The 19443-nt window shown below is 41.9% G+C and overlaps 1 protein-coding gene across 16 annotated transcripts in view; it reads left to right on the top strand.

Annotated features, from left to right (window-relative positions):
• Positions 1-19443, top strand: part of MAGI1 (membrane associated guanylate kinase, WW and PDZ domain containing 1) — a 645788-nt gene that overhangs the window by 452021 nt on the left and 174324 nt on the right. The window contains exon 1 of one of the 16 annotated variants that reach the window (XM_043441962.1): positions 16010-16147. The exons of the other annotated variants lie outside the window; for them this stretch is intronic. The gene's annotated coding sequence lies outside the window, so the exon portion shown is untranslated. Of the gene's footprint in view, positions 1-16009; positions 16148-19443 lie in introns of those variants that run through there. 16 annotated transcript variants of the gene reach the window in all.

The raw sequence follows: 19443 nt of genomic DNA, 5'->3' as shown, positions 1-19443 counted from the left end.
CACTTGGGCTTCAGCAGTTGCATTGTGTGGGCTCTAGAGTATGGGCTCAGTAATTATGGGACAGGGGCTTAGTTGCTCCATGGCATGTAGGATCTTTCCAGACTAGGGATCGAACCACATCCTCTGCATTGGCAGGCGGATTCTTCACCACTGACCACTGGGGAAGTCCCAAACGTTAATTTTTGTAAAAGTTACTTTTTCCACCAAATGCTTAGGACATTATTTTTTTTAAGTATTAGTAGCTCTCCTTCTATAGTATCATTTGAGGGGGGACATTTCTTTTCGTCCTTCACAGGGTCAGAGTAGTTATCAAAGGAAGAAGAATGGCTCCAAATTTAGACTTTTGACATCATCTGCAAATGAAGGGTGACATAGAATCATATAGATATATTCACAGGATTTTAACTAGTATTGTTGTTGTTTAGTTACTAAGTCATGGCCAACTCTTGTGACCCCATGGACTAAAGCCCACCAGGCTTCTCTGCCATGGGATTTTCCAGACAAGAATACCTAAGTGGGTTGCCATTCCCTTCTCCAGGAGATCTTCCCAACCTAAGGATCGAACCTATGTCTCCTGCATTGGCAGATGGATTCTTTACCACTTAGCCACCAGGGAAGCTGTTAGTCTATGTTAAATCACAATTTTTATAAGAATTTCTGGGTGTTTGTACAAAAGGCCTCAAAAATCCAGAAGCTTCCTGGGCCTCTTCTGACATGGAAGAGGCCCTGTTGATTTTGCCTACTTTTAGAGAAGTACTACTAATTAAAACTGTATTCTACCTTGGATTGCTTTTTGCCAAATGCCTAAACTCATGAGCAGAAGCATGTGCTTCATGTTGCAAAGCAAACAAACAAAACGTCAGTAGTATTGACTTGGGAAAACTGACCTTTATGTTAACATCTCATGTTAGCCAAAACCTTAAGAAACTCTGAAAACAAATGTCCCCAGGTTATGAGTATGAGGTGTGTACTTCTGCTTTTTCTACCATTTGCAGTTCATGTAACTATCACAGATGATTTGTGTTAATTGTGGAAAGAAAAGACAGATAAACAAAAGGGGAAAACAAAAATCATCCAAATCCTACTGCTTAGGCACTGTTAATATCTTCATGTTGATTTCCTTCCTATCTTTTTTCTGTGAGTATATAGATGAAGTTTGTAGATGTGTAACATGTGTACATATGTTAACCAGACTTGCTTTTTATCCTTTTTTCCTACTTCGGATGTTGTGCCATTTTTCTCTTCCAGTTCCTATACTTGCCACTTAAGTGGTAAAAGCTCTTTCTGAGCCCATTGAGTGGTGGATTTTTCCTTAGCTGCTACTTGGTGCCCGCTTAGGGGCATGTAGATTGCTGCATAAATATTTCTTAATAAGAGTAGTTCTACCCAAACTGAACCACGTTGTTTAGCTGAAGAGGGTTAGAATCTGAGATACTAAACCAACCAAAACACTTTGACTTAAAAATCATGAGTGCAGATGGCCACTGCATATTTTTATTTTAAACTTCTCCTGCAGTTCTGCTCTTACAGTCTTCTACAGTCTTATGAAATACTTGCCCATTACTGTGCCTGCATATTTTCTAATTAGTACAGACATGCTAGATTTGGCTACATACTGTGGTTTCACAGCAAGGAATATGATAGGCCATTGATAAGAATAATAGAGTTAGTCTGTATCTGATACAGGCCACAGCATTTGATAATGAGAAGTAAAGAGAAAAGGTGTCTTAAATCATGTACACTGCTTTTCTCTTGCTTTTGATCACTAGAACTGTGTTTAATCGTTTCATGAATTGCTTGTACATTCATGTGTATGTGTGTGTGTGTGTGTGTGAGTTGCTCAGTCGTGTCTAACTCTTTGCGACCCTATGGACTGTAGCCTACCAGGCTTCTCTGTCCATGGAGTTGTCCAGGCAAGAATCCTGGAGTGGGTTTCCATGCCCTTCTCCAGGGGATCTTTCTGACCCAGGGATTGAACCTGGGCCTCCTGCATTGCTGGCAGATTCTTTACTGTCTGAGCCATGAGGGGAGCCCAGTATGTATGCCTCTGTGTATGCACATGTACATATGGGCTTGTGTTGGTGCCTGTTGGTGAGCATCTAGCTTTGGGCAGCAGTTTCTGTTAATATCCACAGTATCTTGGCAGTTCAGCTGGTCTCAACTGAAGGTTTACTGCTTTTGTCTTCTGAGGGCTACCTGTAGTCTGAATATGTAGCCTGTTGGCTCATCTCTGTTTTTAAGTTGCTGTCCCACTTGGTCTCAAGCCTTTGGAAACACACTGTATTTCTGCCCTGGGTGGGTTGGTTGGCAGTGAGAGGCCAGTAAACTTATTCTCTCATAGGCATTTAATGACCTTCAAACATTGGTGATGCCATTTAAGAGCAGTTTTGACAAGTAGTCTCTCTGCTAAAGACCCTGGCTGCAGGTTAGAATACCATTAGACCATCAAAATGTTAAGCAAATAAATCTTGAGTTTGTTATTGAACATGAGATGAGGCTGTTCCTATTTTTAATTTCCTGGGGGATTCAAGAATAGCTATTACATGGCCCGCTATTTTTTTTTTTTTTGGTCTACTTGTTAGGATTGTAAATTAGATGACAACTCTTGTCCACAGTTATTTCAAGATTTCTGCAGGGAGTTATTTATAAGGGATTTTTAAAATAAAATCTCATTCATTCTTACGCCACCTAATCATCTCTTTGCCTTGGCTAGATCTATTCAGTGAAAAAGAAAAATCAGAATTAGATGTGGAAGGAGGCCAAAAGCAGGGGCAGAACATGGCAGTGGAAATACCAAAATCAGGGCATTTGTGAAGCACATTGTGATTGTAAAAGGAAGGGAGGAATCTTTAAAATAGATCTGTTCTGACATTTTTGTTTTTTTTTCCTTAAAAGATTTGTTATCTATTTTTGTAGCCTTGTCTGAGGCAGGGCCACTGGTCCAGGATCCATGAGGTCACCTGCCAGCCCTGCACCCCGTTCTGATCAGTTTTTCTGACCTAGTGAGGAGGCCCCTTTAATAGGAGAGAAGGAATGAAGAACAGTGAATACCGCAGCTCAGGCGGTCCATTTGGCCTGAGGGGACCTGTGTCCTATTTCCCTGGAGCCCAGCTTCTCAGTGCTGGATGCTTCCTTATCATTTGTCCTTTGGCTGGAAGCTGCATTTATGATGTACTTTCCAAGTGTCACACTCTGGTACCTACCTTAGTGAGAGGGTAAGGATGAACAAGGCTTATGGATCACCATAATATGACTACACACATTAAGGCTTGGTTTGGTGTAAGTCTGCATTCGGTAACCATTAGTTGTTGGCAGTATTTGTACTGAATTTATAACAACTCCTGATATAACAACCCAGTGATTTCGCATGAATGTCAATCCCATTTTACTGACGAGAATATTGAGTCTTGGGAGAGTGGAGTACCTCACTTATTGAGCTATCAGTGGCTGCATCTGGGTTTGAATCCAGGTCAGAGAGATTACACAACTTATGCTCATAAGCACTGATTATATTAGAGATCAGTACCATGTGTGTAATGGGTGTTTGCTGTTGGCAGTTATTTTGTAGACATTCTTACGTAATCTTTATGAAACCCGGTGATGTTGGTCTGATCTGACTCACCCAAGATCACACAGCTTACAAGAAGTAAGGTGAAGTTGTGAATTCTATTCTTGATTCTATTTTCTGTGCTGTCAAACTGATTTCAGTCCTGGAGGCAAAGGAACTATAGGATGAATTATCTATGTTTTTACCAAAATTAGGCTCTTACTTTTGAGCTGGAGTTCAGCTGTTTCTGCAGCCTCTCTACCCTTCTTGTACAATGAAGTTGGAGATAGTTAGAGGGAACCCACCACCATCCCAAAGAGTGAGCGGCTGGAATGCCCCTGCTCCGACCAGTGCTAATGGGATAAAGAACCAGGAGAGACACATCTATGCATTAGCTTCCCCATCTTAGTGTAGAGCAAGGGAAGTGGGTGCTCACCGTGTGATTTGGGGTAAATTCTTAATCCCCATGACTTGAAATGTTTCCTTATCTGTAAAATTTATAGGATAATTATAAGAAAGTATATTCAGGACACATGAGAACCATGATATCTATTTCTATTTTTGCCATTCCGAGTCTACCCTTGCCCTTCTCTGAATTTTGAGGTCTTAAAAGCCAGCTTCATCTAATATATGCTTCTATGTTAGCCTCTTTTGTATTTCATAAAACATATTTATTTAGCTAAGGCTTGACCATGAGGATTTGAACATCAGTAGTTTCTGCTAATTGATTTTCTTTGCATATAAAAAGGGACTGGATTGGCTATATTGAAATGTAGGTAGCATTTTCTAGATCACTTACTCCTGGGTTTTTTCTGCCCCAGATTTTGTTTTTTTATGAAAGAGATTTGTATGTGGGCTTCAGAGACCTACTTTTTCAAGCTTGGCTATTCCAAGGGCTGATGACTCCCCAGTGTAGATCTTCAGAAGTAACAGTGCATTGCAGGAGAAGAAAGCAGACAGAATTGAGGTTTTGGCCAGTAGCCACTTGGAGGTGTTAGGAGGGGTAGCAGGCAGTGGACACTGGTTGGACATCATGCAGGCAGCAAGAAGCACAGAGGGCTCACTCACCCTTACTCCAACCCTCTTGCTTACTGGTACCATTGTTATCATCTCCTAATTTATTACTTACCTTTGATTCAGTACCACTGTGGGGAATTAGGAAAGAAGACTGTCATGTGGTAAGTCACTTCAGTCATATCCGACTCTTTGTGACCCTATGGACTATAGCCCACCAGGCTCCTCTGTTCATGGGATTCTCCAGACAAGCATACTGGAGTGGGTTGCCATTCCCTCCTACAGGGGATCTTCCCGACCCAGGGATCGAACCTGCATTGCCTGCATTGGAAGGCAGATTCTTTATCCCTGAGCCACCAGGGAGGCCTGGAATGGAGAAGAGCCTCACATATAAAAGGGGTATTTGGTAGCTTCCAGTAGTACAGAAGGGCTTCCCTTGTGCCTCAGCTGGTAAAGAATCCACCTGCAATGAGGGAAACCTGGGTTCAATCCCTGGGTCGGGAAGATCCCCTGGAAAAGGGAAAGGCTACCCACTCCAGTATTCTGGCCTGGAGAATTCCATGGACTGTATAGTCCGTGGGGTCACAAAGAGTCAGACACAGTTGAGCCACTTTCACTTTCAGTAATATAGAAATTCAGAGAACTTTAAGGAAGCTTCACTTAATCAATTGACTCTTCATTCTGAAAGGTGCCCTCAGCCTGCTAACTGCCTGCATTGTGTAGTTGGCTGCTGTGTTTGTTGTCACTTTTATGTGACAAACTATCCACAGACTTTGTGACTTAAAACAATGCCTGGCTTCATTTAGTTCCTGTAGAGGGGGAACTGGGAGGGGCTTAGCTCGGTTGTTCTGGGCCAAGTTCATCTCAGTGGATATCAGCCTAGGTGGCTGAATCCTCCAAAGGCTTGGCTGGGGCTGGATGATCTATTTCCTAGCTGTCTCACTTGCACACCTGGTTACTGGGTGTTGGTTTTAGGCAGGTTGTTAAATTAGGTGTTGGAATAACTGCAAGATGTAAAGAGAAGTCATTAAAAGAAAATCTAAAACATTCACGTTGCTTTGCAAGTGTCTTTACATTATCACTCCATTTCAACTGAACCCAAATTGGAAATCATAGACTCTAAATTGTAAGTGTTTATATCAAGAAAGAGCCTATAGAATCTTAAACTGGTAGCATATGTCCAAAAATAGTTCTCAATCTACTTTAAAAGATGGATGAAGGAGTGAACACCCTGTGTGTTAAAATAAGATACTTGACGTATGTATGAATAATTTTGTATGATTTCTTCTCTTATGATTAACTCAGTATGTGCTAGTCTCAAACGTGTTGAAAAGAGGGCTTTTAATGTTTCACAGGTTTTCTCTTACAGTTTAATTTTTACAAAAGGAAGTTTACTAAATTCTGTTCTTCCAAGAGTCATATAAATCAAGGCATTACTTTTTTGCAATATTGCATTTCATCAAATCTAAGATGCAGAGTTTTAGAAATGCAAATGCATTCAACCATCTTGTTATTTAATTGGCAGTATATTTCCTGCCTTATTGCTTCATAAATTACAACTGTTATCTTACGTTTGGTGAAGCACGGTATGTCTTATGATTTTATTTTCTAGAAAATATGTTAAATACATGTTAATTGCTCATTATAGTTGAGGTGGGCATATCTTCCCAGCTGTGGTTTGGCCAAGTCTGTCTAAGTGTGTTAATAAAGTTTTATAAACCAATGGTTTCTTTTAAAAAGTGAAAAACTCATATTTTATCTTCTTTCAGTGAAAGTAATCATCACATCTGTGTGTCTCATTTTTCTCATGTGTCAAATAAGAGTGGCCATAAACTAGGTCTAAAAAGTCTCTGTCAGTTTGAATATCCTAAGAGTCTGGATCTTTTCTAGAAGAAAACAGAACCTAATTCTTCATCTGCATGGGTGGGGGAGAGTCAGAAGTTTTTATAGTAGGATGAAATCCATCAATCCTCTCCAACAAATAGTGCTCATGAGAGCATAATATCAGAGTTTGTTTGTGATTTCAGGAGGGTCATGGACTCTCGGGCTTCCCACGTGGCTCTAGTTGTAAAGAACCTGCCTGCCAATGCAGGAGATATGGGTTCAATCCCTGGGTCAGGGAGATCCCTTGGAGAAGGGCATGGCAATCCAGTCCAGTATTCATGCCTAGAGAATTCCATGGACATAGGAGTCTGGCGGGCAACAGTCCATAGGGTCGCAAAGAGTCAGACACTACTGAAGTGACTTAGCATGCATGCACACATGGACCCCCGCCTCAGAGTTCTTTCCTAAACATCTCAGGGCTCTTTGACCTCCAGCTAAGCAGATAATAGGATTTTGCTTCTTGAGTTTGGATTTTTCTGTGTGGTGGTTTTTTCCTTTGTGAAAAACATGTGAAATAGAACTTTTTTGAATTCTTAGTTTATCCATTGCTAATATCCTCCACTTTAATCTGGCTAGAATCCTTACTTTTCCTTTGCCCCAACCATAGATATTGTAAATGGGGCCCTGGTACTGAGGATAAAGAACTGAATACAAGTATGGAGGGGGGAAAAAAGCTCTCAAAATACTTTAATAAAATGAGATCATCTTTATAACTCAAAGCTATGCCAAATAGGGAAGTGTTACTAATAAAAAAAAAATCATTGTTTTATGTTCTGAGTTTTCTTAGTCATGTTTGAAGATCTGTGAAATATTTTTCTACATCGAGGTACAAAGTCTTGATAAAACCCTAAGGTATAGAGCCTGTTATAGAAATAAGGAGAGCACCAGGTTTGACACCGAAGTGCCTCAAACAGGTTGTTTTTATTTCCTCTCCAATCTTAATTGGGACTTTCCTGGTGGCTCAGTGGTAAAGAATTTGTTTGCAATGTAGGAGATGCGGATACTATCTTTGGGTTGGGAAGATCTTCTAGAGAAGGCAATGGCCTGTTATTGCCTGTAATATTCCAGTATTATTGCCTGGGAAATCCCATGGACAGAGGAGCCTGGCGGGCTACAGTTCATAGGGTCACAAGAGTCAGACACAACTTAGCCACTAAACCACCACCACATCCAGTCTTTATTGTTTCCTTCCTTCTGCTGACTTTAGGTTTTGTTTGTTCTGCTTTTTCTCACTCTTTTAGGTGGTGGGTTAGGCTGTTTATCTGAGATTTTTCTTGCTTTTTGAGGAAGGCTTGCATCACTATGAACTTCCCTCTAAGAACTGCTTTTGCTACACCCATAGATCAACTTTTTTTCTCTTTCTCTATATATCTGTTATACTGGTTGTGTTTTTGCAGTAAGACTTACTGATAGAAGGATGCTTTGCCTGTAACATTTTCAAAAAGTGAACTGCATCTGTACTGATGCAAAAATGTATTCCAATGGATCACCTTTTATGCCTTTTATAAGCTTTTATGCCTGGCAGTAGAGTCCATTTCTTCAGTTACTTGTTAAAAAGGCTGATTCCAAGGCTCTTTCTCTGGAAATTCTGACTGAATGTATCAAGATGGGGTCAAAAATCCAGATTTTTTTTTTTTTTAAAGTAAGCACCCCTGTTGAAAGTATGTATTCAAGAAAGGCTGCACAGCCCTAGCTTCCACATTCAACCCACTGGAAATGATGGCTAAATCCCTGTGTTTCTTGGAAGTGAATTGTGGGCCTTGTCTTCCCCTTGTCTACCCATAAGACCTTAAGTGCGGAAGTAGTTGAAGGCGCACTGTGCAAGGAGAGAATAAAATATATCATCAGCTTTGAGTTAACACTGGGTATTGATGGCCTGTCACATCTCTTTGGGGTACCGCTGGCTGTATTTTACTTCAAAAATGATTCCATTTATGACCAGCAGTCTTAATGTTACAGAGGGGAGACCAACAACATGGTTTTCATCTTTGGTTGAATGAAAATCAACCAATTAAAAATAGAAACAAGTCAGGGCAGTTAGTCCCCTGGTTGGGTATTGAGAGCATTCACCTCTAGTGCTTGTTTACATGGATCTCTCAATATTAATTACTGACTACATCTAGGGCTCATGTTACATATAGTGACTCCCTACCAAAAGCAAGTTTAGCAAGGTGATTACATTACTGAAGGAAAATCTTCCAGGTATGAGACTCTGAAAACAGAAGCACCTAATGTTTTTTATGGTGCACTGTGTGCCTGGTGCAAAGTTCTAGAAACACCATGGTGAGATGGAGAGACAAAGCTGATAAGGAGACCAACATTGATGTATTTACTTTCATAAATATGTAATTACCAAATGGTATATGTACAAGAAAGAGAGGAAGGACTAAGATTCTGTGAGAGGGTATGACCTGGATTTCTAACTAAGTGTATTGATTATCTATTGCTGTGTCAGTTACTCCCCCATCAAATTATCCCAAAACTTAGCAATGTGAAACAACAAATATTTAGTCTCAAGGTCTCAATTCTGAGGGTCAAAAATCCAGAAGTGGTGTAGCTGGGTGGACTTACTTCATATATTCTCACAAGTCAGATGGCTGAGGCTACTGTCATCTGAAAGTTTGACTGGGGCTAAAGAATGTACAGGAGGCTTCAGTTCTCAGAGGCTTACAACATGACAGCTGCCTTCCCCAAACAGACCAATAGAAGACAGAGAGTGTGCACACATGACCAAGATGGAAGTGGTAGTGTCTTATAACCCAGCCTTGGAAGTGAAAGACCATCACTTTTCCTACCTACTGTTTGTTATATAGACCAACCCTGGTACCTGTGAGTGGAGAGTATTTAATAGTTTGAATATCAAGAAATGGTCATCATTAAAGGTTATTTTTGAAGTCACCAACTCACTGAGTCTGGGGGGGCTGTTGAAGGTCTTTTATGAGAAGGTGCTGTTCAAGTGAGACACAAAAGTTGAGTAGGTGGAATGAGGGTGATATGGTGGAAAGCCTTTTTACCAGGTGGTCACAGCTTGGTATATTTTGAAACAGTGAACGAAGGCTAGTGAAGACAGAGCAGAAAGAGACAGAAGTCATGTCTGAGAGATAATGCTGGAGAGGTTGGCAGAGACAAGTCAAATTGAAGACTTTGTGCTTTGGAGACTTAAGTTGGTAAATGACATGATCAGACTTACTTTTTATAAAAAATGTTTTTAAGTCTCTCTTCCTGCTATAAGAAAGATAGATTATAGGTTGGGAAACCAGTTTAGAAGGTATTATAATTGTCCAGGCTAAAGATCATGGTAGATGAGAACATTAGCAGCAGAGACAGTCATGGACAGACATGAAACGTATTTAGGAGGAAAATTTGTCAGAACTTCAAGATGTACTGCTGGGGTTATCCAGGCTGATTGATGACGTTCTGGCTTCTAGAATGGGGTGGATGCAGGTGACATTTGCTAATAGACTGAACCCTGGAAAAAGGACCAGGTGTATGGACTACATGATAGGCCTGACCCTGAACTTACACATCGTTACATGTACTAAGGAAGTGTGTCAGATGGTTCGCGCACAGGGATGAACATGAAGGTCTTTACCAACAAAAATGTAATTCCACTCTTATCCACAAAAGCACACTGCATTTTAAGAGCCATCTGACAGGTTTGGGGGGTTTTTGTTTTAATTTATGTGTAAGTAGCTAAAATTTGGTAAGTGTGACAGGGATTTCTTGGCATTTCTCTGTTGATTATCATCCTTGTCTTTTAAAGCATGTTGTTGAAATCTTTTAAAGAAAGAAAGAAAGTGAAGTCACTCAGTCATGTCCGACTCTTTGCGACCCCATGGACTGTAGCCTACCAGGCTCCTCCATCCATGGGATTTTCCAGGCAAGAGTACTGGAGTGGGTTACCCCTTTCTTCTCCAGAGGGTATTCAGACCCAGGGATCGAAGATCCCGGGTCTCCTGCATTGCAGGAAGACACTTTACCATCTGAGCTACTAGGGAAGCCCCATCTAGGGAAATCTTTTAAATCCCAACTTAATTTGTTTCTTGAAGTGTTAGGGTCCATTAGGATGTATCAGTTCAGATCTCCGTTTCTGTTTCCCCCTGTCTCTAAAATAAATTCCCTATCATTCTCTCACACAATTTCTCTAACACACATACATACACTCCTACTTGTCAAGAAATTAAGTATTACATGTCATAAAATTGTAACATTTAAGTCTGAGGAGACAAAGAGATGATCATTCTTAAGTTCAAGGCAAGAAATATGGTAATTGAATACCTACTTTGTTGTGTGTGTTTTTTTTGGCCACACTGCATGCTCCCTGACCAGTGTTGAATCCACACCCCCTGCAGTGGAAGCATGGAGTCTTAACCATAAGACCACCAGGGAAGTCCTTGAACAGTTACTTTGTGAACAGGCTCTGTGTCAAAAGCTTTCATGTTTTTAAAAATGGCATCTCTTATTACCTATCCAAGATCTAGCCTGTATTAAGCACTGTTCTAGGCATATGTTATTTATCTAGGCCATGCAGTGGACTTAAGAGCTCTCATCTCCCATCTACTCTCCTGGAGAAAGGCAGAGGAAAAGAGCCATATGCCCATATGCAAGTTATACTCCCAGCCCAGGGACATGGCAAGAGCACACGGATGTGGCACAGCAGTAGTAGACAAAATTTGGCCTATAGGTATTGCCACATAACTATACTCAGAAAGAGTGAAACCTAAAACATATAATAATATCCATGGTATTAGGAATTTTTGTTTTGCTTGGTTCATTGCTGATTACCAGCCTCTGGGCACATCTTTCTTAAATTTACTATTTCAAAATCATTTAAATTTGGAGAAAAGTTGCAGAAATAGTATGAAGTTTTGCCATAACCAGCTTCCCCTAATGTTAGCATCTTACGTAACCATGTGCAATGATCAAAACCGAGAAATTAACATTGATACAATTCTGTTAACTAAGGACTCTTTGGATTTCACTGTTTTTTCCCACTAAAGTCTTCTTCTGTTTCAGGGTCCAGTCTAGGGTACCATATTGATGTCTTGTCCTCTCCAATTTGGGGGAGTTTCTCCTCAACCAACCCTAGTCTTTCATGACCTCAACATTTTTTAAATAAACTGTAATAAGTTATTCTGTAAATTGTCCTTCAGCTTAGATTTGTGTGATGACTGAAGGCTGGAAAAGACTTTGTACTGAAAAAGACATCGTGAGGAATTGGTGCTTTGGGCAGACTTGATGGAGGAGTGAGACTTGGATGGACAGAAAAGTGGAAAGAGGAGTTTTCAGGCAAGACAAAACTCTGTGCCCACATCTCTAACCGGGAGCACTCTAGTGCTGTCTTGGTTCTTCTCTGCATGTGTGAGTGATGGGTAACCTGAGTTGACTGATTAAGAGTTGTAATCACACCTTGTCTAGCTGCCCTGCTGCTTTGCATCTTGCCTTTTTCTCATCAGCAAGATCTTCTGATTCAGGCTCAACTCCAGCCTCCAGATGCTGCTGGCTGTGATACTGGATTTGGGCTTTGGTTCCCTGGATAATTCTCAGAGCTGATGGGCTTTTTGCTATCTTTTTATAAGACTTTATGCTCTTCTGTAGTCTGGGGACACAGGGCCTTCTATTTATTTTTACTATGACTATTATATTGGTTAAGACTTAGCAAGCACTGTGACAGGCTCTAAGCCAACTTTTCTCAGTGGGGAGCAATATCACCCCTAAGGGGAAAAAACATTGGTTTTTTGGGAAGTTGAAAAAAAAATTCTTCTTGTGTATAAGTACACAATACCGAAACAGCCGTGTGAGATATCTGTGGTATTAAAATTTCATTGAAAGTCGGGGGGGGGGGGTGTTGATTAGGGGAAAAGAAATCTTAAAAAACTTACTGATAGGATCAATAATGAGGGAGAAAAAAGGTTGAGATATGTTGATTTAGGCCAGATGATTTGCTTATGTCATCTCATTTTAATTCTCAACATTATCTCAAGGGACATATTATTCCCATTAACAAATACAAATGGGGAAATAGTGAATTAGCAGAATTGAGTACCTTCCTCAAGGTCACAGAGCCAAGTGTAGATTAGGAATATCCATTCAGACAGGTAGGCTCTAAGGTCAAGGTCTAAACAGTGATTATCCTTGTCAATTTGTAGCCTTATTCATGAAAACCAGTAAAAAAGAAAGTCAATAGAATAAAACCATAACATATCCTAAAACCAAGGAAAAGTTTTCTAGGCTTACTCAGTAATTAGAATTTCCTGTTAATTATTACCCCATGATTAAGGTTAATAATTGTGGGTCAGTTCTGCATACATTTACAGTGTTGATATTAGGAGTCTAGTCAGCTACAGGAATATAATTGCATGAAGGCAGGTTTTTTGTCTGTCCACTGTTGTATCTCCAATGCTGAGAACAATGCAACACATACTAAGTGCTCAAAAAATATGTGTTGAATAAATAAAAACAAAAGGTTATTGTATTTTAAGAAAAAAAAAATTCAAAGCCGAACTCAATTACATCTGTTTGATGTTAGCGCCGTGATGCTTCCTCTTAAAAAAATAAACAGCAACCACCAAAATGTATGACAAGACCCATACCTACCACAGAGAAAATAAGTTCTGGGTGGCCATTTGAGTTTGATGTAGAAACTGCCTCCAGCTACTCAAACTCCAAACATATGACTTAATATTGTTATACCATGCAGAGCTACGAGAGATTAAATCAGACTTAATTTTTCCATCCGTTTTGAGGGGTTCAAAAAAAAAAAAAAACAACCAATATTATTGTTTGAGACAGAATATTGATAATACAATTGGGTGAAATATACAGTGTCATCTTTTCTTTTTCAATTGAGTGTCAAGACCAGCTATTTCTGTTTGGGGTAGGGAGTAAACCTATCTGAGATGTATTATAGTCATGGACAGATGAACACAAACCCCAAGTTGTACGGGATGTAATTTCTTCCCCTTGAGAAATTTTACATTTACCATCTGTGAACAGGAAACATAAATTAGGTTATTACAAACAATGCATCTCATAAGCCTTACCAAGGGGGAGCACGTGTATCTCCTTCAGATACTGTGAAGATTCAGGAGTGACTATAGAATTAAGTTGGATTTGCCAAACTATCCCTTACAGACAAATGCAAATTTCAGTTCTCACAGACCCTTCCTGAAATGAGTGATTCAGAGGATCAGGGCCCAAGAAAGGCTTGGCTGGCTCAGAAGCAGCCCATTTTCATATATATGAGTGGAGATAGACAAAAAGGTGGTGACATCACCACCAAGTCCTCATTTTCTTATTCTCAGTGGCATATACCAGCAGCATTGAGAGGGCCTTCTAAGAAGGTTTACCGTGAGTGCAAATGAAATAGGAAGTCATGGAGGTCAGAATCTGAGAGTGGGGAGGAATTTTGCTGTCTGCTTCAAAGGCTAAGCCACTCTCCTGCCCCCATGTTAGATGAGCTGCTTTTGGATGTGTGTTCAAATATCTCTTTCTCTAAATCACATTTTTTTAGGGTCCTGTTAAGTGGCTTTTTTGTTTCCTTTTTTAAAAAAATATAAATTTACTTATTTTAATCAGAGGCTAATTACAATATTGTAGTGGTTTTGCCATACATTGACATGAATCCGCCACAGGTGTACATGTGTTCCCCATCCTGAACCCCCCTCCCACCTCCCTCCCCATCCCATCCCTCTGGGTCATCCCAGTGCATCCCTTTGTTTTTATTTCTTTTTTACCCACCACTGGAAACTTATAAACCTTGGTATTATATGGTAATTAGACGGTGATGCTGGGAAATGGAGACTGAGGACACACACACACACACACACACACACTCCCTCTCTGTCACTGTTACACAGACACACTCACACTCAAACCCTATTACCTGGGCAGGCTGTCCTCCAGCCTTCTTCATGGAGAGGTGGGTACTTCAGGGCTTCTAATTACAGGCTTTCTGCCTTTGAGAACCCTCTTAGCAGGAACACCGTGTAATACAGACACTTCTTTCTACACACCGAATGCCCTAGTATAATTGTTTGAAACTGAAAGTCACTTTCACTACAATGGAAGGCTCTCAATCACCTCCACCCACCCCCTTACCTTTCTGGAGTTATTAGCATAGACATTCCTTTACTGCATCTTATCACCATCAGGCTTATCTAGTCTTGTAATGAGCTCCACTAGAGAAATTGTGCTAGGTTCACTCTGGAAAACCTCTCATGTCAAATCCTTCTCCTGTGGCTGCTGGGGGAAAAAAGACACGGCAGTAAATGGGTTGTGTTGTTTGCTCTTTTGGGTAATATTTTTCCACACCTTGGAAGGTAGGCCCACTCAGACCCTTGGTGTGGATTTTATTGTCCTCTGCTTCTATAACTCACATGCAAACTTCATTTTAACATTATGTAAAGTGTTTCAAATAACTGCATTAGGGCTTCTTCCTTGGGAGATGATTTGGGGTCCCAGGCAGTGACATGCATATGCTGGGACCAACCCCAGTGTTGTCAAATTGATGACTTCCCATGAATGCTCCACCTGAAATTAGAACTAAAATTCTATATGAATCGAAAGGAAATGCTGAGATGAGGTGATAGATTCAAACGGAGCTTTCTCAGTGTTTTCTTTTCCCTCCTAGCCCAGGGAACTCACCTTTTTCAGGTTTATCCTTGCCAGAGAAGAGGTGAAGTATTTTCCAGAGTTAAGGCATGCCCCTTGACCTTAAAAGTTCACAAAAGGCAGAAGCACAGGGAGACCAAGATTCAGGACTTTGAACTTGGACTGACCTGAGACACTGCTCCAAGCACTTAACTGAGTGACCTTTGACTGTTACTTAACCTCTTTGAACTTCATCCTTTTCATCTTTCAGAGGCAAGACAAATAGTTCCCTCTTTCCAGGGCTGCAGGATGATGAGGTGGATTGACTTTGCAACTAGAGAGTAGGGCCCTTTTTTAGGATGTCTTTTTTTTTTTTTTTTTTTTAAGGACCTTGAATGCGAAGTTAAGGTGTTTAGCTTTTATTTTATGGATTGGGGCCAATCTAAGTTTCCTGAAGAGTGAAGAGACGATTTGTATTAACCAAAGGGTCACAGTGGTGTATTGGAACACCAGCACAGTACTTTCAAAATAGTCTGTACCAGGAGAGAATAAAAGGCTCCTCATAGTCATTAGTAAAAGGGCAGGTGCTATTTAAGAATTGTTATTTTAAATAAAATAATGATGAGGAAAGAAGGTTCAACTTTATCCCTGATATATTTTAAAGTATATCTGACTCTCTTGTTTGACCACCGTCTCCACATCCGTTTCCAAGATTGCAACTCTTAGTGGGCCCATATTTCCTTGGTTACCCTGGACCGGGACCACGTGACCTCCCCTCCCACGCTGGGTACCGTGAAAGCCCTGTTTATCCACACCCCACCCCCTCCGCACACCTACCCAGGCCCTGTGGATGCGGATGGGCGGGAGGCGGCCGCTCACTACCGGGGACCCAGCAGCGGCCCCTGAGTGTGAATAGCGCACATTGACGACGCTGCCGCCCGAGCGGGCTGGGGACGCCAGGGCACTGCCTCTGCCTGCGGGCCCCATAAAAGGAGCAGCTGCCGCTGGGGCCGCTCAGATGCGCGGGGATGAGGCGGGCGGCGGCTGAGTGCGCGCCTGGGCTCCGGCAGTGACCGAGGCAGACCTTGGGGCCACTCTGGGGGCCCGCAGGTAACCGCGGGCGGGCGGGTTTTGTTCCCGGGCTTGGGAGTGACTGCGGGAGGAGGGCAGGGCCGAGGGTCGGGGTGGCTGGAGGGAGGCTGGGCAGGGATGAAGAAGGGAGGAAGATGGGAAGGAGGAGGAAAGGGGAGGAAGGAAAAGGAGAGGGAGGGAGGGAGGAAAGAGCCACGCCGAGGAGCAGCTGGCACGCGCAGCACTTGCCTCCAACCCAAGCGTTCAAGTTCCCCACCTCCGACCTCTCCCAGCTGCAGGGCCGGGCTCCGGGCGCATCCCTCCCCAAAACGCTCCCGCGTCGCGCGCGCATCGTGGAGGCTCAGCCATGTTTTCTGGGCGAGCATCTCCGGCGGCACAGCTGAGCGGCAAGGCCCCCACGCGGGGACAGCTTTGGCTGCGGCGTGGGGGCAGGTGGAAGAGGATGAGAGCGGTCGCTCTGCTCCAGGCTCGCGCTGCTTAGGGCAGGGGGCCCGCTGGAAGATGCTTTACTTTGCTTCCAGTTGGGTAAAAGCCAGGGGTGCCCGCTGCCTCCCGTTCCTGCAGACCCCACTTCACTGGCCTGCTGCCACTCTTTGAACTGTTGGCTCCCCCACCCTGTTCTTCCTCAGCCATCCAGTAGCCTGTATTTTGAGCTTCTTTTAGAGCGTTGTTTGCATATAACTGGGCTCAGCTGGAGAAAAAGGAGAGGGACTGAAAAGGAGGAGGGCCTTTTGTGCTGAGCCCCATTGTAAAGCCGTCTTCCCCCCACCCCAACTCTGAGCCTCTGAAGGTTCCCAACAGAGAAGGAGGGATGCTAATGCACCCCAGACATCCTTGGCTTGCTGTCTGTCAACTGCCCTTCTCCTCTATTGGGATTCTTCTTCTGTGGGTAAAAGGTCGCTCTGAACCTGTGAGGGCTCCATTTCACCTGGGATGCCCCCAGACATCCCGTGGTTCTAGTTGCCATGGCTTCGCTGCCCACTCACAGGAAATGCAACTCCTGGCAATCACGCCTGTCTGCCAAAGGCAGAGTTTCTTCCTCCAGCTCGAAGTAGATCCACGTTCGCAGGCTCTGAATTCTCAGCAGGGTTTGGTGGTTATTACAGATGCTTGCTTGAGGAACTCTTGGATGGGAGTTCAGGAGTTCCTCAGTGACTCCTCAGTTGAATATTGTCCTTAATTTTCTCCTAATAATGAATTTTCACAGTTGGCCTTTTCTACAACATATGATGTGTTTCAACCCCAGGCTGTGCTCCCTGAGGCAGTGTTGTGGTTGTTTGTATTTTGTTGGTTGGTCGCTCAGTTGTGTCAGACTCTTTGCGATCCATGGGCTGCAGCACGCCAGGCTTCCCTGTCCCTCACCATCTCCCGGAGTTTGCTCAGACTGATGTCCATTGAGTTGGTGATGCCATCCAACCATCTCATCTTCTGTCATCTGTATGTAAGATAGGTGATTGTAGCTCTATTCTAGAATGAGTAAATGGCACTGTTGTTGCAGTGGTGAGCTGTCTGGAGATCCTGAGCATTGGCTGGACACAGTTCTCAGCTCTTTACATATATTATCCTCTTTGATACATAGAGCTACCAAGAATCTCTAATAGATAAACAGAAACATGGAGAGATTAATTTATCCTGTGTCCACAGTAACCACTTGCTGGGATTTGAATCTAGGCAGTATTAGTCCAGAGCTGATGCCCTTAACTCGTCTTCTTTGAGGATGGTGGGCAGTAAAATCTCTCCATGGCATCATCATTCTGAGGTTCCACAAGGTGGATTCAAGAAGACTCACTGTAGAGTCAGATAGATTGGGGTTGAATCTTGGCTCCAACATATGTAGAATTTGTGAGTTAACCTTTATCACTCCTCCGTGGTATGTCATGTTACATGGCTAGTACATAATTTATAAACGATTATTAAATGGATTTTGTAGTTGCAGGAGCACAGTGTCACAACCAGATTTTAAAGCCAAGGCTGTCCATGTTTACGTTCAGTCCTATCACGTAAGGGCTGAATGAACTTGGCAAAATATCTAAACTTCTCTTAAGCCTCAGTTTTCACATCTGTAGAGGGGTTGCCCTGCAACCAAATGAGATGTACTTAAAATCCTTGACACAGGGTCTGGCATACATAGTACTCAAGAAATGTTATTGTTGGAGTTTGTTGTTTGGTTTGGTTTGACTGTGTTTTTTTGTGAATCAGTGCAGGTTCCTGTATTGGGTTTGTTTTTGTTTGGTCATTTCTGAATTAGTATGGTTCGGCAATTACTCCTTGGGCTGCAGTGCATAATGTGCTTAGTCTTTCAGTTGTGTCTGACTCCTTGCGACCCCATGGACTATAGCCCACCAGGCTCCTCTGTCCATCGGGATTCTCCAGGCAAGAATACTAGAGTGGGTGCATCATAGATCCTTTGCAAATGTTGTGGGACGCACACACACACATGCATCCAGAACATGTACATTTGAAATGATAAGTACTAAGTGTATTCTGCCTTGTTCAGTAAGAGCTCTGTTTCTCTTGGCAAAGCAGTCACTCTGACTTTTAAGGGTTAGGGAAACTTCAAAGTTAATTTTAAAGCTGTCTGAAAACCAGCTGGAAGAATTAGCACTGCACCTAACAGTTGCAAGGGGGAAAAAAATGGATTGGCAATGACATTTGCTTTCTTCCTGGGTTCTGAAAAACTGTAACATATTTTGCTAAACTGTTACAAATAATCAACTGGAATTGTAACGTAGTTAAACAACTCTAGGAGAATATCTTCTCCCATGTGGTTTTATAGATACTGGTTAAATGAAAAGAACTTAATGAATAAAACATTTTCAAGATACAATGTTGACATAAATTAACTGGTTTTAAATGGCTGTTTAGAATTTGGCCAAAATATATGTTTATAAGTGAAGAGAATGCTAGAAGATCAACATTTATTTAAAAAAAGCATGCATTAACTGGAAAAGGATCTAAAAGCCGGTAAGTAAGAGACTGGTTAAAGACATAATAGCATATACTTAGAGTGGGTGAATACAGCCCCTTGAGAGAATGAAGTATGGTTTATATGCTGATATAGAATGTAATACTGCAGTATCAACTCCATAGGTTTAAGGATTTCATCCATTTTGATCAGCTCTCTAGCAGCTGTACAGTAGTGCTTGCTATGTAATAGATGCTTAATAAATCACTGACTGAATGAGTGAATATTGTTCTTTGAGGCAAAACAAGGTATTGAACAGAGTTTATAGTTCAATGCCATGTATGTTTTTAAATGAGTGAATATATATTTGTTTGCAAATATAGGACTGGGGGTGGAAGGAAATTTTTGT

This window comes from Cervus canadensis, chromosome 22, assembly GCF_019320065.1.
Source record: "Cervus canadensis isolate Bull #8, Minnesota chromosome 22, ASM1932006v1, whole genome shotgun sequence".
In the NCBI taxonomy this organism is placed as follows: domain Eukaryota; kingdom Metazoa; phylum Chordata; class Mammalia; order Artiodactyla; family Cervidae; genus Cervus; species Cervus canadensis.
Note: the sequence above shows the minus strand (reverse complement) of the source record. Positions and strands in the feature narration are given on the sequence as shown.